General features: G+C 40.6%; 2 long non-coding RNA genes across 2 annotated transcripts; one reads left to right on the top strand and one right to left on the bottom strand.

Moving 5' to 3' along the window:
• Window positions 1-14,770: 14,770 nt before the first annotated feature.
• LOC133377576 (uncharacterized) lies at window positions 14,771-18,521 on the bottom strand. The gene is made up of 2 exons (XR_009760738.1): window positions 18,350-18,521; window positions 14,771-18,044 (listed from the first exon to the last, which is right to left on the bottom strand). It is a non-coding gene; the product is annotated as an uncharacterized LOC133377576 (long non-coding RNA).
• Window positions 18,522-20,012: 1,491 nt separating this feature from the next.
• LOC133377577 (uncharacterized) lies at window positions 20,013-25,788 on the top strand. Its single transcript, XR_009760739.1, has 3 exons — window positions 20,013-20,085; window positions 23,268-23,399; window positions 24,813-25,788. It is a non-coding gene; the product is annotated as an uncharacterized LOC133377577 (long non-coding RNA).
• Window positions 25,789-27,540: the final 1,752 nt, after the last annotated feature.

Below are 27,540 nucleotides of genomic sequence, written 5' to 3'. Positions count from 1 at the left end.
AACAGCTGATTAGGCACATGTTTAACATGAAATAACAGCTGATGCTGCAACTGTGATAACCTAGTACTTGCCTAAAAGGTTACACTGGCTGAAGATCTGCTCAAGGACAGGGGACACTCTGTCCGGTTGCAGTCTTCCCTTGAAATTGCTTGAATAAAGCGTCTCTGACTTTGTTGCAACGCAAAACAGAGAGTGAAGGCTTGTTTTCTTCCCCACACAACACTTATCAAATTCTGCCAAATACTGAAGTAGCTTACAATAAGCAAGTGTAAAGTGATCCTGACTCATAATGGGGCCTAAACTGGCAGTGACTGACTAGGAATGAGACCCTGAGGTTGTAGTAGATAGCTTGATGAAGATGTTGACAATGTGTGGCAGCAGAGAATTCCATGCTAGGGATCATGAGGAAAAGGATGGGAAATAAAAACTACCAATAGCACAATACCATTATACAAATCAATAGTGTAACCACACTTGGAATACCATGTACAGTTCTGGCTATCTCAACTCAAAAAGAATATTGTAGAGCTGGTTATAAATCAGAAAAGATCAACCAAAATGATCAAGGGGTTGAAGCAACTCCCCTACAAGGAAAAAGTTACAACATGATAGACTCAATCTATTACCTAGAGAGGTAGTGGGCTCTCCGACACTGGAGGCATTCAAGAGGCAGCTGGACAGCCATCTGTCGGGAATGCTTTGATTTGGATTCCTGCATTGTGCAGGGGGTTGGACTTGATGGCCTTAAGGTCCCTTCCAACTCTTCTATGATTCTATGACTCTTAGTTTAGGGGGAAAGGTGAATAAGGGGGGACATAATACAGGTTGTTGTTGTTATATCCTGTTAATGCACAGGGTTTGATAGGCATGTGTATTGGGGGCTCTCTACCCCAACAGGATCTTTAGCTGGAGTCAAAACCAAGCACTGCCTGGTGTGTATATATCTGAGCCCTCCCAAGCTAGAAAAGGTGTGCCCACACAAAAGTATAGAAAAAGAGTTTATTATAAAAAGATAAAAAGTGAGTTTAACAATGAAACACAGCAGCATACATTTACAGTACTGGGCACCAGGGCCAGATTTAAACTTGTTGTGGCCCTACGCTTTAACATGAGTGAGGCCCTTCCCTCTTCAACAAATAATAAAAAATTTAAATGCAAAATACAATTAAATAGAATGTTATAGTTGTGTAATATAGGTATTAAAATGCAAGTTATATGTGTGCACATTCTTTATGTAGGAGTTTGTCAGACACAACACAATTAAACAATATATATACATCTATTTGATGTAGCACTGTCTATATACACAAAGCTTCACAGAGCTTTACATAAGCAAAAAGGATGTGTCCCTGCACTGAGGAGCTTCCACATTAAGAGCCCTTGCCCTTGTAGCTGTGGAAAATCTGTTGCTGGCCTCCTAAGCACTAGGCCATGGAGGCCTCTGTCAGGTGAAGCACTGTGAGCTGCTCTTGGTCATAAACTCATGCACTGTATAGGAGGAGATAGGGGCAAAATTCCACAGTGTCATCATGGTGTCCCTGCCATTTTCACATACATGGTCATCAGTAGTAGGCATTGCCATGATTGATGGAAAGCGCTGGAGTTGCCAGGGACACTATGGAGGTGTCTGTCCATGTTGCTACATAAACCTTTGTCTCAACTTGTACTGTTTCGCTTTCTGCTTTTCTGCTCTGATTACATAGGGCCTCATTTATGTTATGTTGTTATCATGGGTGACAGCACAGCTGAAACACAGGCATAGCCTGCCCATATCTTCAAAAAAAAAAAAAAAGATGGCTGCTGGAGCCAATAATATGCTAACCAGCACGGATGGAGTCAAGATTATAACTGAAATTTATGAGCTGTGTATTGTATTTTTAACACTTTTCTAAGGACTCATTAAATCTCTTTAATGTATAGTTTTCCCAGTCATGCTACCATTAACTAGAAAAAGAGAGGATAAAATCCCATTTATAACCTTGCTACAATCACACAGCAATTCTCCCTTGACTGATACTCTTCTTATGAATTATACGTATTGTAAACAAGTATGGCAAGCCATCCCAAGGTCTTCTCTATTAAATCCCATTAATGAAATGCACCATTTAGCTGATTTGACACTTAAGTGACTCTCATAAATTTCAAAGAGGCCCCAAAAAGCAAATCTTTGGAGGGAACAAGTTAATGAACTCTCTTTATATGCACACCCTCCATTCAAAATATGAAGATCAAAATTTGCAGACCATTCTTCTCTTGAACCTGAAAAGGAATTCTTCAAAAAAAACAAACCCACAAGTACTAAGAAGTGGGAAGAAGCACACTACTAAACAAGCCATTAGCTCCCTTTCTGCCTTTCACACCAGAACCCTCCTACCTAAGAGGGCACTTAGGCCCTTTGGTTGGAACACATTGTTGCCTATTACATTTAGCTATAAACTGATAAAGGAAATTGGGTATTCTCCAATACTGAAATAATTTTAGAAATTCTCCTTGGCTAACCAGAATCCAGGGAACATAGAGCAGAGCGAATTTATGGAGCAATAAAAGAATGGAATGGGGGGGGGGGACCTTTCATCCTTAATAGGACATGATTCATCCTTCCTAACAGCAGTTCCTCTTTCATTATTCTAGAGATAGGATGCCTCTAAACATGCAGCTCATCCTATTATGATCACTATATCATAATGAACAAGATCTAAACCAATAATTCCCAAATGATCAGTCAAGACTCACTAGCTGTGGAGATGAAATACCAGACTGCAGCAATGAATAAACCCAGTGAAATGGGAGATGCATTGTGAGACCTGGCTTCTGCAATGTTTAGAGACGTGAGCCATTGGTAATGACCAGCAACAAGCCAAATTGCCTTGTTGTTTAGATCAGCAAGCAGGAAGCTAGGCTTTACCACACAACCTGTTTTGGCTTATTGTTGTTGAAGAGGTTTCTTTGCTGGCCTGGCTGTTCCCTTCCCATGTGTTTCCCTTCCTTGGTCAAAGTTTGATACTAGCTGAATCCTTGCCAGATATCTCAGGTACAAGTTTAGGAGCCAATGCACTGTAGACCAGAATCCTGATAGGCTTCTGGAGAGATTGTCCTTCAGTCATGGCGAATGTGATACAGAACGATCCCACACTATCGCTCACTACTCTCAGAACTACTGATTAGCTGTACATGAGGCACAAGTCCAAAATGGTCTGACAGTGACCAGCACCAGCTAAAATGCTCCAGAGGGACAGAATTATAGCTATCTGGAAATGCAGTCCCCAGATTATTCTTCCTCTTTTGCGAGGTAAATGTCACAGAAAAAGGCCTTAAAATGTTTTTGAAAGAGGAGACTATGCCCTGTAGATTAATGAACAATGCAGAAAACCTAGGAGGCATTGTATGCTCTCATATTGAAGATAAGGGAGAAAGTGGGTGTTGTAGAAGTTCCAAAGCTTTGGAGTGAGTGCATGAACAGACACACACACACACACACACATTCATCCATCCCTGTTCTTGCTCATCACACTTCAAAGAACCTAATAATAATGTCTGTGGAAGTGAGAGGGATTATCCTTCATTCTTGGAAGTGACACAGCTGGCTCGCTAGAAGGAGGGGGATGCACTGAAAGAAGTGAAAGGTAAAGATCTGAGTCTAAATACACAATGCATCAGCCTGCAGCTTTTCTTGAAAGAAGACCCTGTGTAAGACATGAAAGGCAAGGGGAAACAAGCACTTTAATGGAATGAAAGCAGCATATATACATTTTAATGAAATTCAATTCTCTCTCTAATTGGGTCACATCAGTCAAAAAAATGAATGCAAATTTATGGGCTCACAATGAGTTTGGCAGTAATGAATGTCTAACAAGTTGTTAGTCAAAAGCAATGAGTTTGGTATTTTTCCTCTCTTAATCCTGTCGTTACACAACATTACAAATGCCTCATTGAGGGCTTGGAGAGATTGTACATACACATACATGCACGCACACACCTACACCCCAAATCGGTTGCAACAAGGTGGAATATCTTTAAACTGCTCCTGATGATGAGAGGGGATGGGGGTTTGAGGGAACAGACTAGCAACAAAAATAGGACACAGGATTAATGCTTGCAGAATGACTACATGCAAGATTACTGTTACTGTTTTTAGTCACAGGCAGAAAGGCAAGTCTGGCTGGTTTCATCTCATTGAATTGAGATGAAAATGTCATTCCAAGTGCAATGCTAAGACACATATAGGGGAAATTGCTCAAAAATTGTTTAAAATAACAATTGTACTCCAGGTAGTCACACATATATAAGAGAAATTAAACTGAACTGATTCCAATATATAAGGAACGGGGGACATTCCAAGATAGTTTGCTCATTTTAAAAAAAACCAAATCCAGTGCTACTTTACAAACAACTAAACCACCTAATTTCAAAAGCTTTCATCTTATTCATGCATTTAAATAGAACCTAAATTGGCTCTGTATCTCATCAGTGCTGAGACATCAGGGTGTAAATTGATTCCATCTACCCAGTACTTCTAGTACTTAAGCAAATCAAGAACAGGTAGTTCTGAGGTTTGCTCTGCACAGTATGTGGCACCAAATCTGGCATTGGCAAAGTGAACATTTAACAGCAAGCTTCAGCTAATCCTGGCTTACTGATTAGTACAAACTGCCATACTTTCCTTTTCTTTGGGCTGGGATGGAGAGTGTGTGGCCCCCAGACATTATTGGAGTACAACTCCCCTCACCCCAAACTACTGACCTTTTTGGCTGGGCTGATGGGAGTTGGAATCCAACAACACCTGGAGACCCACAGGTTCCTCACCCCTGTCTTAGAGAGAGAACACTGGGTGGTTGATATTTTCTCAGTGGAACTGACCGTGGGAAGATGATTCAGTTAGCAATCTAGCTACCCCATTCCAGCATTCTTCATTCTACACCAGTTGTAATTTCCATAATCTCTTTAAAGGTGACCCCTACATACAGCACATGTCATGTTCTAATCTTGAATTTACCCAGCCATATCTTATGGTTGTTAGGTCTGCCTCTCACAGGAATCTGCACAGCTGGAATATCACCCAACGTGATATATTTCAGATTGCGTCGCAAGACCCAGCAATTAGCTGGTTGTCGGGTCTTGTAAAGCTCTGTACAGAGTGCTTTGCACAAGGTTTTGCAGATGTCGCCAACCTTCTTTCACAAAGGAAGAAAACTTTTGAGTGACTGGAGGAACTCTCTCAAGCTGAGAACCTGAACCTGCAGGCAGGAGTGTAACTCCATCCAGAAAAGGCTGTCAACCGGCTCCAAAGTCAGCATGACCTCTCAGCATCAACAGTGCAGCATCAACACTCAGTTATGATGGCAGAAGATGGAGCAGCATTGTTTCCTATTGCTTCATATGGTAGGGCTAGAATTCTATGGAATTCAAATTTTAATACAATAAAACACAACATAATGATTAAAAACCCTTCGGCTTTGGCCATGGGGCAGTATACAAATGCAATAAATAAATAAATAAAAGAACCAGTAAAATACCATTAAAAATCATACAGCATCTAGCACAGCATATTACAATTGCTACAACAGAAAAATGATTGAGTGGTCTGCCAAGACCCTCAGCAATTTTCAGTTGGTCTGCCAAGAGAAAAATCTGGAAACCACTGCTCCAAGTAACACAGCTCTGAGGGTAGTAACATACTCCAGCAATATCTTCCCTTTAATGGGAAAACTGTGCCATTGTGAGGCTTGTGAAGGCAACAAATGTGTGTATTATTATTCATAAGTATAAACTGAGATCTATTTAGGATCACTAAAAGCTTGAATAAAAAATTATTTGGCTGTTACGCATAGCAGAAGAGGAATTAACACAATATTAAGGATATGGTTTTCACTTTCTACTATAAATGTTTGCATTTTTTAATCCATTGAGCTAATTCCATTTAAAAAAAAAAAAAACTATGGTGCCTCATGATGTGTAGCAATTGGCAGACAATAGTCAATTGATTTTTACAAGGGCTGAAGGCTTCTAAAGTACTGAGAATTACATTTCTCTTCAACGTATACTTTCCCATCTGGAAAAGCTCAGATGTCTAGCTTACAAAAGCATTCAAAGGCTAACCATTTACTTGGGAGTAAGCCACAATGAACTCAATGTAACATTGAATGAACTTTCCTAATATGATATTTCTCCTGCGGGCTCTCACACAGCTGAGCTGGAAAGCAAGGATAAACTGAAGATATATTTTTCACCCTTGCTGAACTGATTTGTTATTTGATTAATATGTATTGTCCTTATTTGTTTTTAAATGGTGTTATTATTGTCATGTATTTGTGCTTTGATGTTGTTCTGGGCTCAGTAATTTCTTTGAATAAAGAGCAGGCTAAAACCACCTTCAAAAAAGTAAGGGTTGTATCCAACTCAGCATTAAGGAAGTGTCCCATCAGTGCAAGGATTACTGCTAGCACAGTGGGACTTCCCCCCTCCTCCCCTGTGCCCCCCTATATCTTTTTGAGGAGTTTCCAAGGACAGATTTGGAGAGGGCATGGGGTCTACATGGGGGAGGGGGAAAGTCCCATTGCACTAACATTAATGCTTGCACTGAATGCGCATATCAGTTGAATACCACCCTAAATAAATAAAATCAGCTTTCTCATGGAACCATTCATTCAAGCAACTGTGGTTGAACTTCAAGGACTTTAGGCTGGAATTGTTCCAAATAATTCAGGTAGCCAGCCTTGGCAATATCCTGAAAGTGAATGGAATGCCCAGCAGCAGGTCAATGTATAGTTATGGAGCCTGCATCTCTGAGATTCTTCTGAAAAATTGTTTACAATATTAGACATAGTTATCCTGTGATTAATTTGTCTTAATTCATTTTGTTACCCATCAAAATGTCCATCCATATTTCTTCAATTGCGGTATAGATAAAAAAAACATGAATTTCACTGATCTGTTTTCTATTTCTTGATCTTATGCATGGATCATATAATTTTATTCATTGCAGCAAGCAACCCTGTAGGAACAAAGAATATTAAAGGACATAAAACAAGTTCATTAACTACCTAATATTACCTTGGCAGGTTACTCATCTAATGACCAAATATGCAGCTGGAAGTTTTAGCAGGATATTTTAATAAAAATTAAGCTAACTGATTGGCAAAACCTTTGCACAGGCAAATAAAAATTGAGAAAAGTTTCTTTTTAAAAAATCATTATCACAATGCATTTGTGAGCATGCTAAGGGATGGAATGGAGGGTTTGTGATTCACTTCTTATATATTTTCATGTGACATCTCAGGAGGGTGGAAGTGGATTAGGTGAGATGCAATTCTTCAGATTTGTAGAGCTACACTGAAAGCACAACTGTACTCTCATAAGGTTGGAAAGATTTCCACTTACATTTGCTCCAAAAACTCGTGTTTCAGATCCAATGCAATGAGATTGAAAAGGTTACTTTATATTTATTTTACTTATAAAAGCGTTTATATCCAGCCTTTCAGTCCTGAAAATGTGGAGTAGAGAATCCTCTTTTTATTTCCACCCCCATGTAGGAACATAAGAAGAGACTGCTGTATCAGGCCAATGGCCCATCTAGTCCAGAGTCCTGTTATCACAGTAGCTAACCAGATGCCTATGGGAAGCCCACAAGGAGGACCTGAGCACAATGGCACTCTCCCCACTTGTGATTCCCAGCAACTGGTATTCAGAATCATAATGCTTCTGACAGGGGAGATAGACCATAGCCATAGTAGCTAATAGCCATTGATAGCCTTATCCACCATGAATTTGGCTAATCTTCTTTTAACCATCCTGATTCAGAGGACAAAAATCACACTAAGGATTTTTGGAGTATATTATTGTGTGCCACCCCAATCTCAGAGCAGTGAGAGATTTCCAGGGATCCCTGCACTTACCCAGAGTTTGGTTTCCTTGGAAAGGTCAGCGGAGAAATATGGTTTGTTTATTTACACACATTCCAACCTGAGCTTAAGATGGAGGGGTTCAAGGCATCAGCAGTCCAATAGATCTTGCACTTCCTAGCAGGCTTACAGGAGGCACCCTAAAGCCATGGTGCAGGGAGCCAGCCTCCCTCTGCATGTCTCCAGCTCCCAGCCTTTTCTCCAACTCTACTCAAAACACAAGCCTCTCCTAGGCCCCAGGAGTGAGGGCTCTCCTGAAGAGTTTCAGAACAATGGGATCTCCCTGGCCCAGTTAATGGACACTTGATAGGCCCATTAGCTCATCTGTCCCAGCTAGGGTTGCCAGGTTCAGGGCTTGAGACTGATCCTGTATCTTTAGGAGAAGAGAAAGTCAGCCAAGTGCAGATGTTCTTGCAACCCTGTAATGGGAAAAACCACAAGGTGGGATTCTCCCTCCTCCCTGCACAATTTTTAAAGATACAAAAGACTTCTTGGAGGCTGGGCCTGGCAACCACTCTGTTAGACTAACAATGAGACTCATCTGACTAGCAGAGCAGGTTTCTCCATTGCAGAGCCCACCTCCAGGTGCAGGGTTCCAAATCAGATGCTGGAAGGGGACTCGCAGAAATCATCCATCTCAACCCCAAGCCCATAACAATATATTGAGCTCAATGAGATCTTCAGTAGTAAGGAGGGTTATTTTTTAGCCCCAGAAACCATTTTTGGGGAGAGGGTATCAGCGCAAGTGTGCTTGACAATAACCAAACACTCAGAGCCAGAAAACACTTATCTAAAGGAGGTAGAATTTTTTCAGAGAAGCCAGCACTTGCCCCTTTCCTATGCACATTGAGTAAACAACCAAATTTATAGTTCTTTAAAAAGTTATGATTTTTCATTTCAGTTACAAATAACAAAAACTATGTTTTAAAGTAAAAATAGTTACAATGACATAAAAACACAGAAAACTGTTTAGAAACAACTTTAATTTATTACAACAGAAAACTAATGTTGATGGTTTTCTGGGGTTGGATAATGGAACTTTATCTAGGGCCTTTTCTGTAGTGGCCCCCGAACTGTGGAATAGCCTCCCCGAAGAAGTACGCCTGGTGCCTACGCTTCTATCTTTTCGGCGCCAGGTTAAGACCTGGCTATGCTCCCAGGCATTTTAAGCGTTTATGTTATAATTTAATTTTTTTTCTTTTTTTCTTTAGTTGCTGCTTGTGTTTATTGTTTGTTGTCTGATTTTATTGTTGATATTTTGTATTTTAACCTTTTTGTACACCGCCCAGAGAGCCACTCGCTATGGGCGGTCTATAAATGAAACAAATAAAAATAAAATAAATAAACTGACCAAGGAATTTCAGAAGAAAATCGCTCTGTGCATTATAGATTACAGCAAAGCCTTTGATTGTGTAGATCATGAAAAACTATGGAATGCTTTAAAAGAAATGGGGGTGCCACAGCATCTGATTGTCCTGATGCACAACCTATTCTCTGGACAAGAGGCTACTGTAAGGACAGAATACGGAGAAACCGATTGGTTCCCCATTGAAAAGGGTGTGAAATGGGTGTATTTTATCACCCTATTTGTTTAATCTATATTCAGAACATATCATACGGAAAGCAGGATTGGACCAAGATGAAGGAGGTGTGAAAATTGGAGGGAGAAATATCAATAATTTAAGATATGCAGACAATACCATACTACTAGCAGAAACCAATAAAGACCTGAAATGAATGCTGATTAAGTTAAAGAGGAAAACACAAAAGCAGGATTACAGCTGAATGTCAAGAAAACTAAAGTAATGACAACAGAAGATTTATGTAACTTCAAAGTTGATAATGAGGACATTATGCTTTTCAAGGATTAATACTTTGGCACAGTCATTAACCAAAATGGAGACAATAGTCAAGAAATCAGAAGGAGGCTAGGACTGGGGACGGCAGCTATGAGAGAACTAGAAAAGGTCCTCAAATGCAAAGATGTATCACTGAACACTAAAGTCAGGAACTTACAAGATCTGAACAGGGTGGTTTACAACAGATGCTGTTGGAGGTGCTGGTTCATAGGGTTGCCATAAGTCGTAATCGACTTGAAGGCATATAATACACACACAATAAACATGAAAGAAATGTGTTGGCCTGGGTGCTGTCTGATGATATCCCCGGTTGATCTGTGGTAGGCTGTTCCTGGAAACATCTTCCAAGCCCTTTCATTTCTTCCTCTGATATGCTCAGCTAGATTGGCAAAAGGGGGGAAATATCCTACTTTGAATTTAGCCAGCCTGCAATCCACCTGGTATGTCCAGCTAGATTGGCATAAAAACCAAAGGGGGTACCCTATGTTTCCCATAACATTGGGTGGGAGTGGGAACTTGGGCAAAGAAAGCAGCTTATAATTCCCACCAATTGTAAAATAAAACTTACTTTGCCTCTGAAAGCCATATTTTCTTCTTCCATGAGCCAAAGGTGTGTAACAAGAATGGGACCTTGGAGATGTGATTGCCAGTTTATTTATAACTTTGTTATGTGAGTGCGAGCTTGTTTGCCTTTGCAAAGGTGGAAGGGGTAGTTTGATTTCTGTGCACATTGGTTACTATCCCTGACCTTTCTTTCCGTGAAAAAACAATGGGGTCTTTTTTTACCTCAATTAGCTAACATTGGCTGGGGTCAAAATAGACCCCAATGGCCAAATTCAATGAATTTCTAGGGGATATTTTGAGCCCAGGTGGTTTTTTGTTTCCACAAGGAAAACTGTAAGTGGTAACTGGCTGAAATTTGGGGATGTTGTAAGGCTCACAGTTTGTAACAATGTCCTAGAAAAACTACCTTGTAGGCTTACTTTTGTTCAAATTGCAGAATGAAAAGTGTGTCTGAGGTGCTGCTTGTGGGAGACAAGGGAAGGTTGGGAGATGTTGACCTGATGTTCAATGGGGTAAGATTGCCCCTAAAGGACCAGGTCCGCAGCCTTGGGGTTGTTGTTGATTCCAGGCTGTCCATGGAGGCTCAGATTTCGGCAGTGAGCCGGGCAGCCTGGTATCAATTACACCTCATTCGTAGGCTGCAACCCTACCTCCCTGTTCATCAGCTCCCACTGGTAGTACATGCCCTGGTCACCTCTCGTTTAGACTACTGCAATGCGCTCTACGTAGGGTTACCCTTGAAAACGGTCCGGAAATTACAACTTATACAAAATGCTGCGGCTCGACTACTTACAAATTGTCGCCGCCGGGAACACATCACTCCAGTGTTATTCGACCTACACTGGCTTCCAGTTATTTTCCGGGCTCAATTCAAGGTGTTGGTACTAACCTTTAAATCCCTACACGGTTTCGGACCAGTCTACCTGATGGAGCGCCTCCAGCGTCACCAATTATGCCGCCTGACAAGATCAGCCACTCAGGGCCTTCTCTCAGTCCCACCAACTAAAACAGCTAGGTTGGTGGGGACTAGAGAGAGAGCATTTTCAGTGGCGGCCCCCACTCTCTGGAACTCCCTCCCGTACGATCTTCGGCATGCCCCTTCCCTGAATGTATTCCGCAAAGCCTTGAAGACCTGGCTTTTCAGACAGGCCTTTGGGACTTCCGGGGAGGGTTAATTTTCAGGACTAACTGCCTATTACTCTGAACTGTTATCATTCCTATTTATAGTTTCCTTGTTATATTGTATTTTATGTGTATTTTATTGTGCTGCATTTACTGCAACTGATTTGTACGTTGCCTAGAGTGGCCATTGGCCAGATAGGCGACACATAAATTAAATTATTATTATTATTATTATTATTATTATTATTATTATTATTATTATTATTATTATTATTGTTGTTGTTGTTGTTATTGTTATTATTATTATTCTGGGTGAGGAATTGGCCTCAAAAATAAAGATGATGATTAAAGCTTCTTGTCGGGGGGAAATTCATAGTTTAGCTATGCATTGTATGCAGAAGTACTTATTTTTGTCTGCCCTGAATATTTTGAAATTCTGCTTTATTGGATGGCCACAAGTTTTAGTGTTATGAGAGGAGAAAAACTTTTCTTCATCCACTCTCTCCATGCCATACATACTTTTATACACCTCTATCTTGTCTCGTTTTACTCGCCTTTTCTCTAAACTAAAAAGCCCCAAATGCTATACCTTTCCTTATAGGGAAAGTTGCTTCATCCCTTTGATCATTTTGGTTGCCCTTTTCTGAACCGTTTCCAGCTCTACAGTATCCTTTCTGAGGTGAGGTGACTTGAGCTGTACACAGTGTTCTAACTGCACCATATATTTGTATAACAACCTGTGCATAATGGCATGTCTGGGCTAGTGGACATTTATTTCAGTTCTGCAGATACAGGGATGGATCCAGATTAAGAATTTCGGCTCCAATTATATCAATTGGGCATGATAGTAATGGCATAAGTCCTATTAATTTCAATGAGAAATAAGTTCAGTTAACTTAGGCTACAGTCCCATGAACTCAATGGGACTTATTTCAAAGTAGCCATGTTTAGGATTGAACTATGAGCCCATAAACTTTGACTCCATTGAAACATAGCGGGGAGGTACACACAGACTAGTCCTGTTTAGAGCTGTCACCATGTACCACCCTCACACTCCCTCAATGCATGTTCATTTGATGTTTGTTAGATGGAGTTCTCTACATGTACAGATGCATATGTGGAGAGCTCCTACCTGTGTGGAGAGACCCTGGCCAATCCCAACCCTCTCTGTGCATTCATTCAATGTATGGAGGGGGTCATGTGTACAGTGTGCTCCTCCTACAGTGATCCAAACACTGCCAGTTACTATAACCATGTCTACATTTAAAGAAGAAACCCAAATGGGACTTCCGGGAAGGGTGACTTCGCTTGTGCCTGCTTTTGGGACGGGCTCCCGCCTCAAAAGAAGCTTATTCAGATATAAATCAGTCAGAACATTTTCTTTTTTGACTGATGAAATTTCTCCCGGGCAGGGAGAAACGTAGAGATCAACCTCAAAGCCTGTTTTTGTTGGGAGGACTGGATTTCATTAATTTATGAGATAAGGTCCAGCCAACAATGCCGGACGGACTTTCTAACAAGCTCTATCTGCTTAAGCGATACGTTTATCTTTTCTTCAAAGAGAGAACGGACTAACAGGCAAGCACCCTTCTTTCTATTATTTTTTTTACTTGGTTTAAATTGTTGCAGCAAAAGGAGATTTGTCAGATTGATCGGCTTTGGACAACTTCTGGGTGAGATATAGCTCTTCTCTGTTATTCACGAAATTAACAGCTTATCTCTGTTTCTGTCGCAAAAAGCTGTCCTGGAAGTGCATTCTAAAGATAATAAACAGAAGAGGGATTTCTATTCCTGATTTCTATTCCGAGGAATATTATATTGTCTGGGACTATTCTCTTTTTGGTCTATTTTATTTTGACGAATCTGCTTCTTCACGACGCCACTAACTGTTTTGATGCTGGGAACTAAATTTGTTTTGCATTCTTGCACAAGAGAGATAAGGCAGGTTGCTCTGTTTATACTGTGATGTCATCAAGCCTGGAATATTAACCCAATTGTTGCTGAAATAAGAAGTGGTTCTTCTTTATTTTTGTTTTGCTTTGTTTTCGTGGTTTTAAAAATGGCAATCAAGAAAGTGGCTGAGAATCTGGAAGTAATTATGTTTCAGAAAATAATGGATGAGATTGAGATAACGAAACAAACCCTGCGACAGGGTAGTAAGGAGCTGAAAATTGAACTGAGCAAAATGACGCAGGAGCTTAAAGAAATAGGGGACCCTGTGAGAGAGGAGAATGAGATCAGAGATGAGAAAAGAAAAAATAAAGGGAAGATACAAGCCCTGGAGATTGGAACAAATGTGGAATTGGAAAAAGATCTGGAGTTTATGGATTTTAGAAATAAAATCTACTGTTTGGAATTTAACGTTATCTCTGAAGAAATTAATGAAGATATTAGAGATAAAGTTATCAATGGCTTGGATAATCTTCTGGACTGGAATGATGTGATGGAGCTTGATATAGAGAAAATCTATGGAATTAACTGCAGCCATGTGACAATGGAAAAACTCTTAAGAGATGAGCCAGTGCATTTTGTAAAAAAGAAGAACACAGATATGACTTTACAACAGTATTTCAGCAACTTATTCAGAATGGATGGCAAGAAAATATTTGGGATAGAGGAAATTCCCATCAGACTCTTATTATATGACTATGGCTACAACAGCAAGATTATTGTGGAATACTGATAATGGAAGATTGGACACTGAAATTACTGGACTTAACAGGACTATTGAAGATGGAAGATGGAACTAATAGGGATAATGGAATAATGGCTATTGAAATTATTGGACCTAACAGATTCTGATGAGATGGATTAATCGAAATGTTTATTTGGACTATGGTTATGACAATAAGATTATTATAATTATTAACGAGATGGATTAATTGACATGTTTATTTGGAGAAAAATTGATAGATATATTTCTTAAAGAATTGAAACCTCTCTTTGACTTTTTGTGGAAAGAATAAAGTAATGTTTATGAGATTTGATGATTAATTAAGATAACTACTGGAGGAAAGTGATTTTATAATATGATTTAAGAGACAGGATTGTTATATATTGTAGACCTATAACTGATTTGATATGTGATAAATGGGAAGTCAACATTTTATTTTATTTTATTTTATTGTTTAATCATTTTTGTTTTGTTTTGTTTTTTGTCTTTGAATGTTTTATGATTTTGTTTTCTATGTTTTATGAAAATTTGAATAAAAATTATTGTAAAAAAAAAAAAAAAAAAGAAGAAGAAACCCAAATGTTCAGCATCATGACTTTATGCATCAGTTTTCACTCACTGCTTTCAGTGATATGAAATAATTCAAATATAAGTGTGTTGATTGATATTACATTTATTTCACTTCAGCAGCCAGACCTTTACATTCATCTCAGAACATCATTATTAGAATGATTTTCTACCAGAATATCAATAAAGTATGTATTTAGCTGTTGTAAAGGAATGTTCTTAAGAGGTAGCTACAGAGTCTCAGCCTAATGTTTGATTGCTCTGCAAAAAAAACCCAGTTATATTAGTGCTGTGAACTGCAGGCTAACCAGCATGTAAGCTGAATTTTCTGAATGATCTGCATTCCTGATAAACCATGTGGAATGCAAGAATCTACTCAGTGATTCACAAATGTGATAAGTGGGATTGATCTCATCCTGTGCAACTTTCTGCCATGCCACAAATGTTTTGACCCATTTAGTTTTGCAGCTAAATAGTATAGTGTATAGAGCAGGCATCACCAACATGGTGCCCTCCAGATATTCTTAAACAGCATCATCCCCAACCTGATGGATGTTGAAGACCAACAACATCTGGAGGGCACCACACTGATTACCCTTGGGTTAGACAGCTGGGCAGACTGGGGAGTCCCATGTTCAAATCCCTGCTCAGCCAATGGACCATTCACTCTTTCAGCCTAACCAACCTGGCAGGATTGCTGTGAGGGTCAAAGAGTGGAAGCCATGTAAGCTTAAACCAGTTGATGGACTTAAGTCCATTGATTTCTGTGGGTCAGCTCTGTGTATGACTAGTGTTGGATATTACCCTTGGGTTTTTTATGCTGTTTATTTTTATGCTGTTTTTTATTATTTTATTATTCTGTGACACTTTGTAGTGACATAATCTAAAAAAAACTGCTCAGTGGTATTTCTCAGTCCAACCTCTAGAGCACCTCTGTTTTTATCCAGCTGTTTTAATGATTTTTGCTGATGACCTATTGTGTTTTTTCTATTTTAGCTTTTGTAAGCCATCCTAATAGTTGTATATTGAAATACAGTATAAAAATTATAAGGAGAGACCCCCCTCGATCAGACCAAAGGCCTGTTTAGTCCAGCATCCTGTTTTTGACAGTGGCCAACCAGATGCCTGTGGAAAGCCCACAAGCAAGGCACGGAGCAATAGTCCCCTCCTGCTTGTGATCGTTTTCTCCACCATGAGTTTCTCTAATCCCATTTAAAGCCTCCTATGGCCCTCTTCAGCCATGAAGGATCAACACAAGTAGAAAAGGGCTATAAGGTCTTTCTTTAAGCCATGCCCCATGTTTAGAGATGGAAGGATCTGTCAATTTCGGTTCTCACAGTTTATAATTTTTCCAGTTTTAAATTTACTTCTCCACATTTCTGCAACAATCTGAAATTTTTGTAAAAAAAAATCCACATGGAAATTCTTCAGCATATTAGTGCAACTTTCTCCTAATAAACACATTTAATATTCAGTTCTGTACACATTTTTCCATCCAATTTATCCCAGTATAATGCAAGTTTGTATGTTACTTGCATCAATATAATCATTTTTATACACACTTTCCCCTTTCTATGCAATTTTTGTAAACATTGTTTAGTTGGAGAACTACATCGCAAAATTCAGATAAGTGTGAATTTCAAAGGATGGCGGTGTGTCAGTTCTCCTTTTGTTATGCAAAGTGTGGATTTGATAGATTCAGCTTTAAATGTGAACAAAATTGAATTTCTCCCCCATTCCTACTCATGTTCTAGTATAACTTTTGCAGCAGAGAGCCATTTCTGGTTATAGAGGCACCCTGTACAATTAAGAATCCTGGAAGGTCACAGTACTTAATTGCACAGAGAGCCTACACAAGCAGTATATACACAAGCCTACACAAGCAGTGTATATATTCACTGGGAAGATAGAACAAGCTGTGCAATAATGGGGGTAGGGCTAAACTTGTGTTGCCCCTTTCATGACTATAACACCTGGAGAGAGCTCAATCTGGTGGCCATCATCACATACATGTGCTAGCAAATTCCATAATAACTATGCAGTATTTGAAGAAGTACTTCGTATTGCCTGTCCTGATAATCTCGTCATTCAGCTTCACTGGATGACCTGAAGTATTTTGAGAAAGGGAGGATTGATTGATTGCATAGCATTGCATTTATATACCTTACACACAAATAAGACAGACAAATCCACCTTTGATTCACAACTCTCTCCACACCGTGTCTATTTTACTTACTTACTTACTTACTTACTTACTTACTTATGATACTGCTTATATCTCTAAGTGAGAAATTTACATTAAGACAATAATGAAAAGATTCAATAAAATTGCCTAAAAATTAGATTAAAAAATAGAACAAAACTGTATGTATATGTATTTATTAAATGTATATCCCTTCCTTCCTTCCAGAAGAAGCCATGTATGTGTGTGTGTGTATCTGAGCAATATACAAAACAGAAAAAAAAAATAAGGATTGTATCTGAGACTGCACAAAGTCCCATTCATGTAATGTAATGGGACTTTTCCTCCCTCTCCTCTCCCCATGTACCACAAAAAGCTGCTGCTCTGGAGGAGATTTTGAGGGTCCATGGGAAACTGCAGGGGGGATGAGAGGAAGTTCTATCGTTGAATTGGGAGTCAGTTGGGCAAGTGGAAAAGCAATGTTAGATACAACTCTACAAGTCAAAGTCCAGGAAAACTTGGTTAAGTTTTTAAAGAGGCATTTCAAGATAATTATGATCTTCACCTTACTAATTTCCTGAGTAAGGGCATTCCAGAGAATTTACCAAGAAGGTCTGCATCCATGTTGTCATCCAGGGGCAATCCATTAACTGTAGAATGGCCAGCTGGGTCTCCTTGGAAGGTCTTAAAGGGTGGTATGGTCTCTACTGGGGTAGGCAGACAGCTTGGTATCCTGGTCCACTTTCTCCCCTCCTACTTGCTTCTTCTGCACTAAATAATTGTAATCTTTCTCCATAAGGGTGTTGCTTGAGGCCCAGATCATCTTGGTTGCCCTTCACTGGCAGGGATAGAACCCAAGACTGTCTTTCTATGTATGGGCTCACGCCACTGAATTATGTCCACTCCTTAGGCTTGCTTGAATCAAAAGATTCTACTCCCACTGAAATAAGCTCTGTTGTTTTCAAGAAAACCTTAAAAGGAAACATGTTTCATTTCTCTGGTAGCCAAGCACCAATGGTACACATAATGATTTGCCTAATGTAAACTGCTTAGAGCAGGGATTCCCAAACTGCAGTGCATGGACCACCGGTCATCAGTGAGCTTCACTGAGGTGGTCTGCGACCTATCTATGAAGTACACTTGCAATTTGAATTCTGTAGAATTCTATGGAATTCCAACTGTAATGAAATAAAATACAATATAATAGATACAGGAAGCAATACAAATACCATTAGAAATCATACAACACCTAGCACAGTGCATTACAATTGCTGCAGCAGGCAGAAGAAAATCATTAAAAGATCGGCCAAAAGACCCTCAGCAATTTTGAAATGGTCAGCGGTGGGGAAAGTTTGGGATCCACTGGCTTAGAGGTTTTTACGATTAAGCAGTATACAAATCTTATTAAATAAATAAATAAGCAAGCAAGCATTCTGTTTCAGCTTAGAAAGTCGCTACTAGAAAAGAGCAAAGGATGTTATACCTTCCTCTAGCACAGGGGTAGGAAACCTCAGACCCGGGAGCTGATTGCGGCCTTCCAGGCCTCTCTGTCTGACCTTTAAACTCTTCCCAGGCCACACCCTCTGTTCTCAGGCCCATCCATCGATAGTCCTGCTTCATGCCATCTTCATGTGTGTTTATTTGTGAAGATATGGAGTGGTGTATGTGTGTGTTGAAATCTTTGACTTTTGCATGGCTGGAATGTAGCCTGTTGTGCAAAGATAAGATTTGCACCCCTTGCTCCACCCACTTTTTGCTTCTGACGCCAACCACCACTGGCATGCAGCCCCTGGAAGACTGCCTGGGAAGGAATGTGGCCTTTGGACTTCACCACATCTAATCTTGCATGTACCGCTACGTCACCTGAGGGAGGCTTGCATTCCATACAGAGAATCATGGTTTTCCAGGAATGAGACTCATTATTGTATGAGGATGCTCATAATCTGCCTTCCCAATATTGTTCAGTCAGGCTAACACATCTCTTGCCTCCCCTCCTAGCCAGTCAGTTGCTCCTATTATGAACACTGTGTTTTCCTCTTATTCTGTCCTACAATGCTACTACCGAAGGGCTTAGTCCTCTCACAAGGAGAATTTATTGTCACAATAAAAAATAAAGCCCCTGCCTCCACCAACATTCACAGTTCTAAAGACAGAGTGAATAAGCTTGGGGAATTTACAGTAGTATACCACTGGGTCATTGTACCAAACTGAAAAGTTGGCTCAGCAGACAGCTGTAGACGGTAATAAAGAAAAGGTTGCCTGAGGGAGAGAGCAGAGCTGTTTGATTTGTTGGGGGAGAAATGTACATTATTCTGGAGTGTGACAGCCAGACATTAGGCTGGGTTTGTATTTTGACCAGCCAGAAAGGTTGTCAGTGGAGCTATTTTCATGCTCTCATAAATTATTAGCTCAAACAGAGTGCCCAAAAAAATTATCATTTTGGGGAGGATGTCATTTGGTACAGACTGGGCCATCTTTGTTTTTTTAAGAGCATCATTTGGAAATGACTGGCCATTTTTCCTTTGTGAATGGTCAATGGCCAAGAAAGACATTTCATGTAACAGTAACTAGCAAGAGAAATATGAACACAAGCAAACTGGCCTTTAATGTAGTTTATCTGGTCTAATGGGTTGCTGATCATATGGCTGTTGTAACCCAGAGGCCTTGAAGGCTAGAATGCAGATTCTGTTCTAGGGGAAGATGACACGCTGGGCCTTATGACTGACTGAATTGTCTGCCCTGCTAACTCATTATAAGCCAGAAGGCTAAAGAAGCAACCTTTTTAAAATTCTGTGAGTTGAAGGCAATCTCAAACTTTAAATGCATGTCTTTGGGGGCAAGTATATCAAATTCAACTGGCTTGCAATTTCTAACACTCTCTGGAGTTGGAACTGGGTGACCGAATGAAAGAGGGCTAGTAATGACTACTCCAGGGGTGGGCAGGGGGAGTAGAGATTAAATAATCTAATAAGCGAGGTTGTTCATGCTTCCTGCATCTTGACACTGCAGAAAAAGAGAACAGTAAAACTGGGAAGAGATAGAAAGAAAGTAGCTCCAGGGCCATGTCACAATTTTGTTTTTATTTTATTGCACATGTATATCCTCCAAGTAACTCATGTTCTCTTCCTCTCCCATTTTATACTCACAACAGCCCTGTGAGATAGGTTAGGCAGAGAGATGGTGACTGGCCCAAGATCATCCAATGAACTCTATGGCTGAGTAGGTATTTGAACCTTATCATTACACCACATGTGATTGGTACATTATACATTCTTAAAATTATTTATCAATTTACTTCTTAAAAAGGCACTTAAGGAGATGTACAATTAAGAATCTAAAAGGTTCCATCTAAGTCACCAGGAGATTTGAGGTGAGGCATCAGCAATACTCTGATGATACCCAGCTCTATTTCTCTGTAACATCTGAAACAGGAGAGGCTGTGCAAACCCTGGAACAGTGCCTGGACTTGGTGGTAGGCTGGTTGAGGACCAATAAACTGAGTCTGAATCCTAGCAAGATGGAGGCGCTGTGGGTTGGTGGTTCCTGAGTTCAGATAATTGGTCAATTGCCTGCTTTGGATGGGATTGTAGCCCCTCTGAAAGAGCAGGTTCGTAGTCTGTGGGTGTTCCTGGATCCATCTTTGTTGCTAGAGGCCCAAGTACCTCAGAGACTAGGAGTGCCTTTTACCAGCTTCGTCTACTAAGACAGCTGTAGCCATTTCTGGACCAGGATAGCATGGCCACTGTTGCCCATGCACTGGTAACCTCCAGGCTCGATTACTGTAATACACTCTATGTGAGGCTGCCCTTGAGGTTGGTCCAGAAGCTGCAGCTGGTGCAAAATGCAGCAGCACAATTCCTCACTGCGGCATGGCACTGCCATCATGTTACCCCACTGCTGAAAATATTCCCAGGATTCTATGGAATAAGACAAGACTATTTAAAGTGGTATAATACTGCTTTAAAAGTATAGTGCAGATGGGGCCTTAATTGAAAAATCTGCTGACCAGCTAAGGAGGATTAAAGGATATTTTTTTAAACTCATCTAATTTTGTCTTCTTTTCAAATTCCTCAGGTATTTCTGCCTGAAGGGGCACCCCCAAACTCTCTTCCCACTTTGCTTTGCATGAAATTTCACTGGCAACTCTAATCAAGGCTAGCTCCTGTGGCCCACCACGAATTGTGCAAGCAGCTAAATGCTGCAACATAAAGTGGACTGGAAGGACACATAGTCCACAGGGTCAATTCCTCTCTCCATTGTCAAATAAAAGTCCTCTGTCTTATTATTAAACAATTCATAATTCCACAGGGCTTGTCAGACTTCCAAGGTTGGACCTTTGCAACTGCCCAAGAATTATAACAGCCCTGTGATAGTCTCACTACATTTCACAAGAGGTCTGATGTGTCTGTAACCTGACAGCTGTCAGGATCTTATTGCACCAAGCAGGACAGATCATTAATAACTGCAGCTTTATTATTCTACCTCCTTCTCTCCAGGCTCATATTGCCTTTCATCTTTTTTTATTGCTCCACTCAGAAGCATCAAGAAAATAAACAAAGCCGAAACAAATGAATCCAATAGAAACACATATTAAAATACATCCATACATTATTCTGTAGACATCTATGGCAGTAATTTCACTTATGCTGTCCTTGGTTCAATGTTCATGCTGTCCTTACAGGCTCTCTGGTTAGATTTAAGGAGCCATAACAATACTCTCTCCAGTCTCTGACTCCGACTCGCCCATCAGGGAATATGGGTCATGTCAATTACTTTCACTTGGTTCACTGTGACTATCCATGAATGAAAACTCCTGGAACTTTGCAAGTATTTATAATGCATTGGAAGAGCTTGTTAAGTGAGAAGAAAATGCTTGGAAACATTACAGATTGAGCTGTGTTGTACTGGTATTAGGCTCCATCTGTGATTTCTAAATCACTATAATTAAATATTGTCATTTCAAAGGACAATTAGAGCGGGAGGTTCTGGAGTTGTCAACTTTATTTATTTGTTTCTTAAGAGTGGCACCCAACAAAATAAACTCTCTAGTGCAAGAATTTCCACTGGTGCATTGGAACTGCACCCCCTCCTTTTCCCATGTGCCCCGGTGCCCTCTCCAAACCTTTTCTAAAGGGCTGGGGAAAAGCCCAGAAGATATTTGGGGGGGGCATGGGGCACATGGAGAGAGGAGAGGGAGGGGAAATGCATTTGTGCAGCCAAAAGTCCTTTTGCTAGTGGATCTATTTAGCTGGATGCCACCCTAAATTTCTATCCTGCACAGGCAGCAAACACCAAAATGGCAAAACAATAAAACTAAACTAAAATAAAACATTTAAAACTTCTAAAAACATTAATAACATTTAAAACATTTAAAAACAGCCACATACCCTCACAGCTGATAATTTCAAGGTTGCCAGGCACAGTATCTTTTCGCCATCAAATGCCTAGGTAAACAAGAACTTTTTAAAGTTCCTTTAGAAAGTTGATAATGAGGGAGGCAGATGCATCTCACCATTCCACAAATGGGGAACTACCACCAAGAAGGCCCTGTCACAGATTAATGCCAACCAGCCAGCACCTAGTGGTGGCACTATCCACAAGACTTCCCCTGCTTGTGGTTCTCAGAAATTGAATGAGGATTATAGGAATTTCACTCACTATTACAAAAAGTAATTCACTTCTCATTTTGCAAAGTGTTCTGCTGTATTCATGCTATTTTTTTAGAAACTAGTGGAAGGATCATGCTATATATCAGGGATGAGGAACCCCCAAATGTTGTTGGACTTCAGCTTCCATCAGACCCACCAAGCAATGGCCAATGATCAATGATGATGAGACTGGTAGTGTCCAACAACATCTGAAGGGCTACAAGTTCCCCGTCTCTGCTATATACATTTCTAGACAGAAGCCATATGGAAATGAGCAGATGTACTCCTCTGGAACTGGCTTGGGCATTACCACTAATCATGAAGCTCAAATAATCCTCTAGCAGCTCTAAAGCATGGCTTTTATGCAATTCAATTTCTTTCTGTAGGTCTTGAAATGGCTGAGATTACCAAGTAGCAGCACTTGGTGGATTGCACCCAGTATGCTCAGAACTGTTTTAGGAAACACACATACAGCCAGCTCCGTGTGTTATGTCACGTTGAACACAATAAAGACTTGTTTATTTAGATCTCATCAATATGGGTCCATTTGAGCGGGGGGGAGCATTTATTTTACACCCCCATTGCTCTATAGCTGCATGCTTTATGTGCCTATCCATTTTGGAGACCTTTCTGTTGCACAGTGATGACTGGATATGAACGAGGCTGTGCTTGATTTGAAAGGGAAAATAGAAATGATTGGTTAGAGAAACCATTTTTAATGCTTTGTGGTTCTTGCCACATTCATCTTCACAGGCATGTGAGACAGTTTGGCAGGGAGAAAACAATTTGGCCAAGGACACAGGATGATCTTCATGGATGATGAAAGGATGGGCTCGGGGTTGCCAAGTTTAAATACAACATGCCACTGCAGACATCATATTGCCTGTAAGTCAGAAAGTAATCTTGTTTGTCACAACAGAAGTTTTTCTTTTCTTTTTTCAAATAAGACTTTTATGAGGTCTCGAAAGTGTGTGTGTGTGGATGGGTGGGTAAATGCCTACATGTTAGTTCTTGATCTTTCAAGACATCCAAGCTTCCTCATCTGCCTAGAACTTTGAAAAAGCAAAGGTGGACTCAGAAAATGGATTTCTCCCCTCCCTGTTAAGCACTTTCTTTAGCATTAATGAGGCAGAGGAAATCAAAAGGAATTTGGTCCCAAGTCAGCAGTGAGATTTCTTGGATAGCCCTTTGTGATTGGAATCTGGGGAGTGTTTGGATGGCCCACATTCCCACTTCCCAAAGTGCCCCATTGCTTCAAATTCTACTCTCTTCACACACATCTCTCGCCTCTGGATTAGTGATGTGCATGTATGTGTGAGAGAGGAAGTACACCCACATGGGGCCAGACTTGTACAGGGACCCCTAGTTCATGAACCTACTAGGTTGTTTATAAGCTTTGGATTCCACAGCTCCCCACTGTACAGGCTTCAAAACCCTGGTAAATCCAATGTATTATGATTGTGAAGTTTCAGAGGAATCTTGAATTGCGATATAACATGGCAAAAAATCAAAATGAATCCTGCAACTTCTATTCAGATATTGACCAACATTTCAGGATGTATCAGCTTCCTTTTAAAATCCAGGTTTTAGGCTTGCTCTTGCACCTCTATTGTTTCATCCAAGCACCATAGTCCTATTCATTCATTGCTCTTCAGGCACTTACTCTACTGGTGAAGGGAGGACCATACCTGCTACCCCTGCCCTTGACATCACTGGCCTCATCCCTGATGTTCACACTGTGAAAGTTTAAAAAGAGGAGCCTATGCACATATGTCTTTATGTATCTTCACTTCCATGTGACTGGAAAAACCACAAGAAGATGCTAAAAAATAGAGCTCCTCCCCTGTGGATTATGATACTTCTCCCTCAATCTACTCCCATTTTGGTGCTCAAATTTCTGCCAAAACTGCACTGATTACGCCCATCCATAATTACCGCTTGTGGGCCAAACACTTATGATCAAGTTTTTCTTGTTGAATCAGATCTGGGGCACATGGAGCACAATAAGCAATAACCAGAAACAGCTTTGGAATACAAGTTATTTCAATAATTGCAGAGAATATTGTCAGAATGAGCGCTGGATCTGCCCCAACATGTGTATCAACGTTAATATGGGGGGGACTAATAAGGGGAGAGTGGGGAATGGGAATGGGATGTATGGAAAGGCAGGACAAGCAGGTAACAGCAGCATTAGCTGAACCTTTTCTCAAACCTGCTAAACTCCAATGAGCACTCAGTCACAGAACCGCTCTGTTGCAGCTGTTACATTATCCCAATGTATCTCATGTTTCTCCACAGGCAACCAGGCAGCCATTCAACACTCAAGAATATTCCCCACTCCTAGTGTCATGCACATCACAAGCAAATCCTAAGAGACTTGCTCCGCTGCGGGGCTGCTTCCTTTTTGTTCTTGCAAGGCTTCCATGGCAGCACAATTGTGCATTGAGTGGTGGTGTGGACCGTGACATAATTTTGGTGTTTGTGACATTGCTACACGCAACGACGGGTACCTTGAACTATAGCAAATGTGGGGTATTATCAGCTGATATAGCACAGTGGGGAGGAGAGCCTGGCTGGGAGTCCAGAGTCTGTGAATTCAAATCCCCGCTCGTGTCTCCTGGGTGACAAGGGCCAGCTAAAGATCACCCCCACAGTGAGTGGCTGAGGGGTTATGTGCCCTGCCACCTGTGCAGCCATGGGCAAGCTGCGTAGTCCCAAGGAGCCCAGTTGCCCCCCAGCTGGCAGTTGCGGACAAGGAAGGAGCTGGCTTATGCAGCTGTGGCAAGCTGACCAGGCCCTAGCCAGCTGGGAAGGACTAGCCTCAGAGGAAGGCAATGGTAAACCCCCTCTGAATACCGCTTACTATGAAATCTCTATTTATAGGGTAGCCTTAAGTCGGGATCAACTTGAAGGCAGTCCATTTCCATTTTCATATTGGTTGATGAACGTTGATAGAGTTGCTAGGGACATTGTAGGGCTATCCGTCAGTATTGTTACATATCTTCGTATTTCCTGCTTCGACATTGAGAGTGTGTATGATCACAAATACGTGATCCTGGCATTAGCCCAGGTCAGTGTAGCAGAACCATAAGATGGGCCAGCATGTGTAAGTAGCCATAAGTTCTATCAACATTAAAACAGCTGAAATCAGATGTAACATGTGCTATCTGTTGTAAAAGAAAACTCTCTTTAATGTCAGGATCCTTGCTATGTATTGTAAAAAATGACATATTGTGTCACTTTTGTATAGCCCACTGCTACTCAATGTGTTGTATTTTGTCCCTTCTGTGGATCCCTTTCAACTCTATCGTAAACACTGAAATAAAGAATTGTTCATATAGCCAATTACCTAGAGGAGTGATGGGCTCTTCCACCCTATTGGTCTTCAACCAGAGGCTAAGCAGCAATCTGTTGGGGATGCTCTAGCTCTGAAGTTCTAGCACCGAGCAGAGATACGGACAAAATGGCCTATAGGGCCCCCTTCAAATCTATGGTGGTTTTTTTTCATGTGTGAAGTTCTGCTCCATGAATCAAAATGCATTTTAGAAGTGAACATTTCATATTAGGAATGAGCAAATTTGTCACTTTTGGTTTGTCTCAGTTTCTCATTTTTTCAATTTTCAGTTCTTCACATTTCCACATCAGTTTGCATTTTTTTAAAAAAAATACACAGTTTGTATGCAATTTTGTCTTATGCATATTTTTACAAAGTAACGCGCTAGTATAATTTATTTTTGCATGTAATTTTCACTTGTAGGCATGTTTATGTACACTTTACCTTGGTATATGCATTTTTGTACACATTTCTCTAGAACTGCCCTGCAAAATTCAAAGGAAATTTTGAAGGATGGCTGTGTTTCAATTCACATACTGTTTTGGAAAGTGAAAATTAGCAAACTGGATCGAATTTCTACTCTACTTGCTTCACTGCAGGCTGTTTAGAGTGGAGACACAGTGATAGTGAACTGGTATTTAACTATTTTCCTGCCCACCACTTCTCTGCTCTGAATTGATTCCCCAGCTGCTTCCCTCCCCCCAACTCTGATGCTCTAATGGTGAGTTTATTCTTATAGGCATATATTTGGAACCCCACAGAGAGGGGAAGTGGTGGCCAGTGCAGGGAATGGTTCATAGTGGAAAAGCAGCAGGCAGTGGTGGATGGTGGCTCCATATCAGTGTGGTACTGGAATCCGCTCTGGGTTTTAGTTTGAACATTCAAGGAGCTGTCCAAGGTTCAAGCACCTTGGACAGTTCTTTGAAAGTTCAGACTAAAACCCAGAGTGGATTCCACTGCTCCGCTGACATGGAGCCACCATCTGCCACTGGCAGCAAGGCTTAGTCATTTGTGGATCATTGCTCCTGTGTTATAAACCATTCCATCCCAAAAGAGCTTTTCTCTTAAAAAGAAAAGGAAAGAAAGACACCATCAGGGTTACGTTACATTAAATGAATGTGCACATTTAATTAATTCCTGGAAAGTGACATCTAGTGAAAAGCAGCCTCCGACTGATCTTGCTGTCCTATTCTAAAAGAGAATGGAAGGTAAATGGCCACTACGTTACTGATGTTCTCTCCTTAAATTGTCTACTCATTATTAGCATGATCTTTGGATCCTTCTGCCTTCATCAAAACAAACCATCCAGTCCCCCAATCTCAAAATCTGATGAAGGGTGGTTGTTTTGGTTTTTCTTTGCTGTTCACAGTTACTTCACTTTGTCAGGACAAAGCCTCTCAGTCTCTGCAATGTTCTTTTTCATTTGCAAGGTAATAGCTCCATAGTCTACCCCTCATTCACTTTCCCCCTTCTCTTTCTTCTCCTCTTCCTTTCACTCTCTGCACTCTGATCTTTGAAGAGGATTGGACAAGGCGTGTTATCTCTGCGGACTTCAAACACCCGATGCTCCTTGGGAAGATCTGAGCTGCTTGATCTACACCTCACTCTCCCTCCCCCTTTGCATTTTTCATTTCCTTTTCTAATGGCGCTAACACCGTCCCTTTTTTCCAGAGCTTTTCTTCTCCTCTTAAT

This window comes from Rhineura floridana, chromosome 2 (genome assembly GCF_030035675.1).
Source record: "Rhineura floridana isolate rRhiFlo1 chromosome 2, rRhiFlo1.hap2, whole genome shotgun sequence".
Taxonomy (NCBI): Eukaryota; Metazoa; Chordata; class Lepidosauria; order Squamata; family Rhineuridae; genus Rhineura; species Rhineura floridana.
Note: the sequence above shows the minus strand (reverse complement) of the source record. Positions and strands in the feature narration are given on the sequence as shown.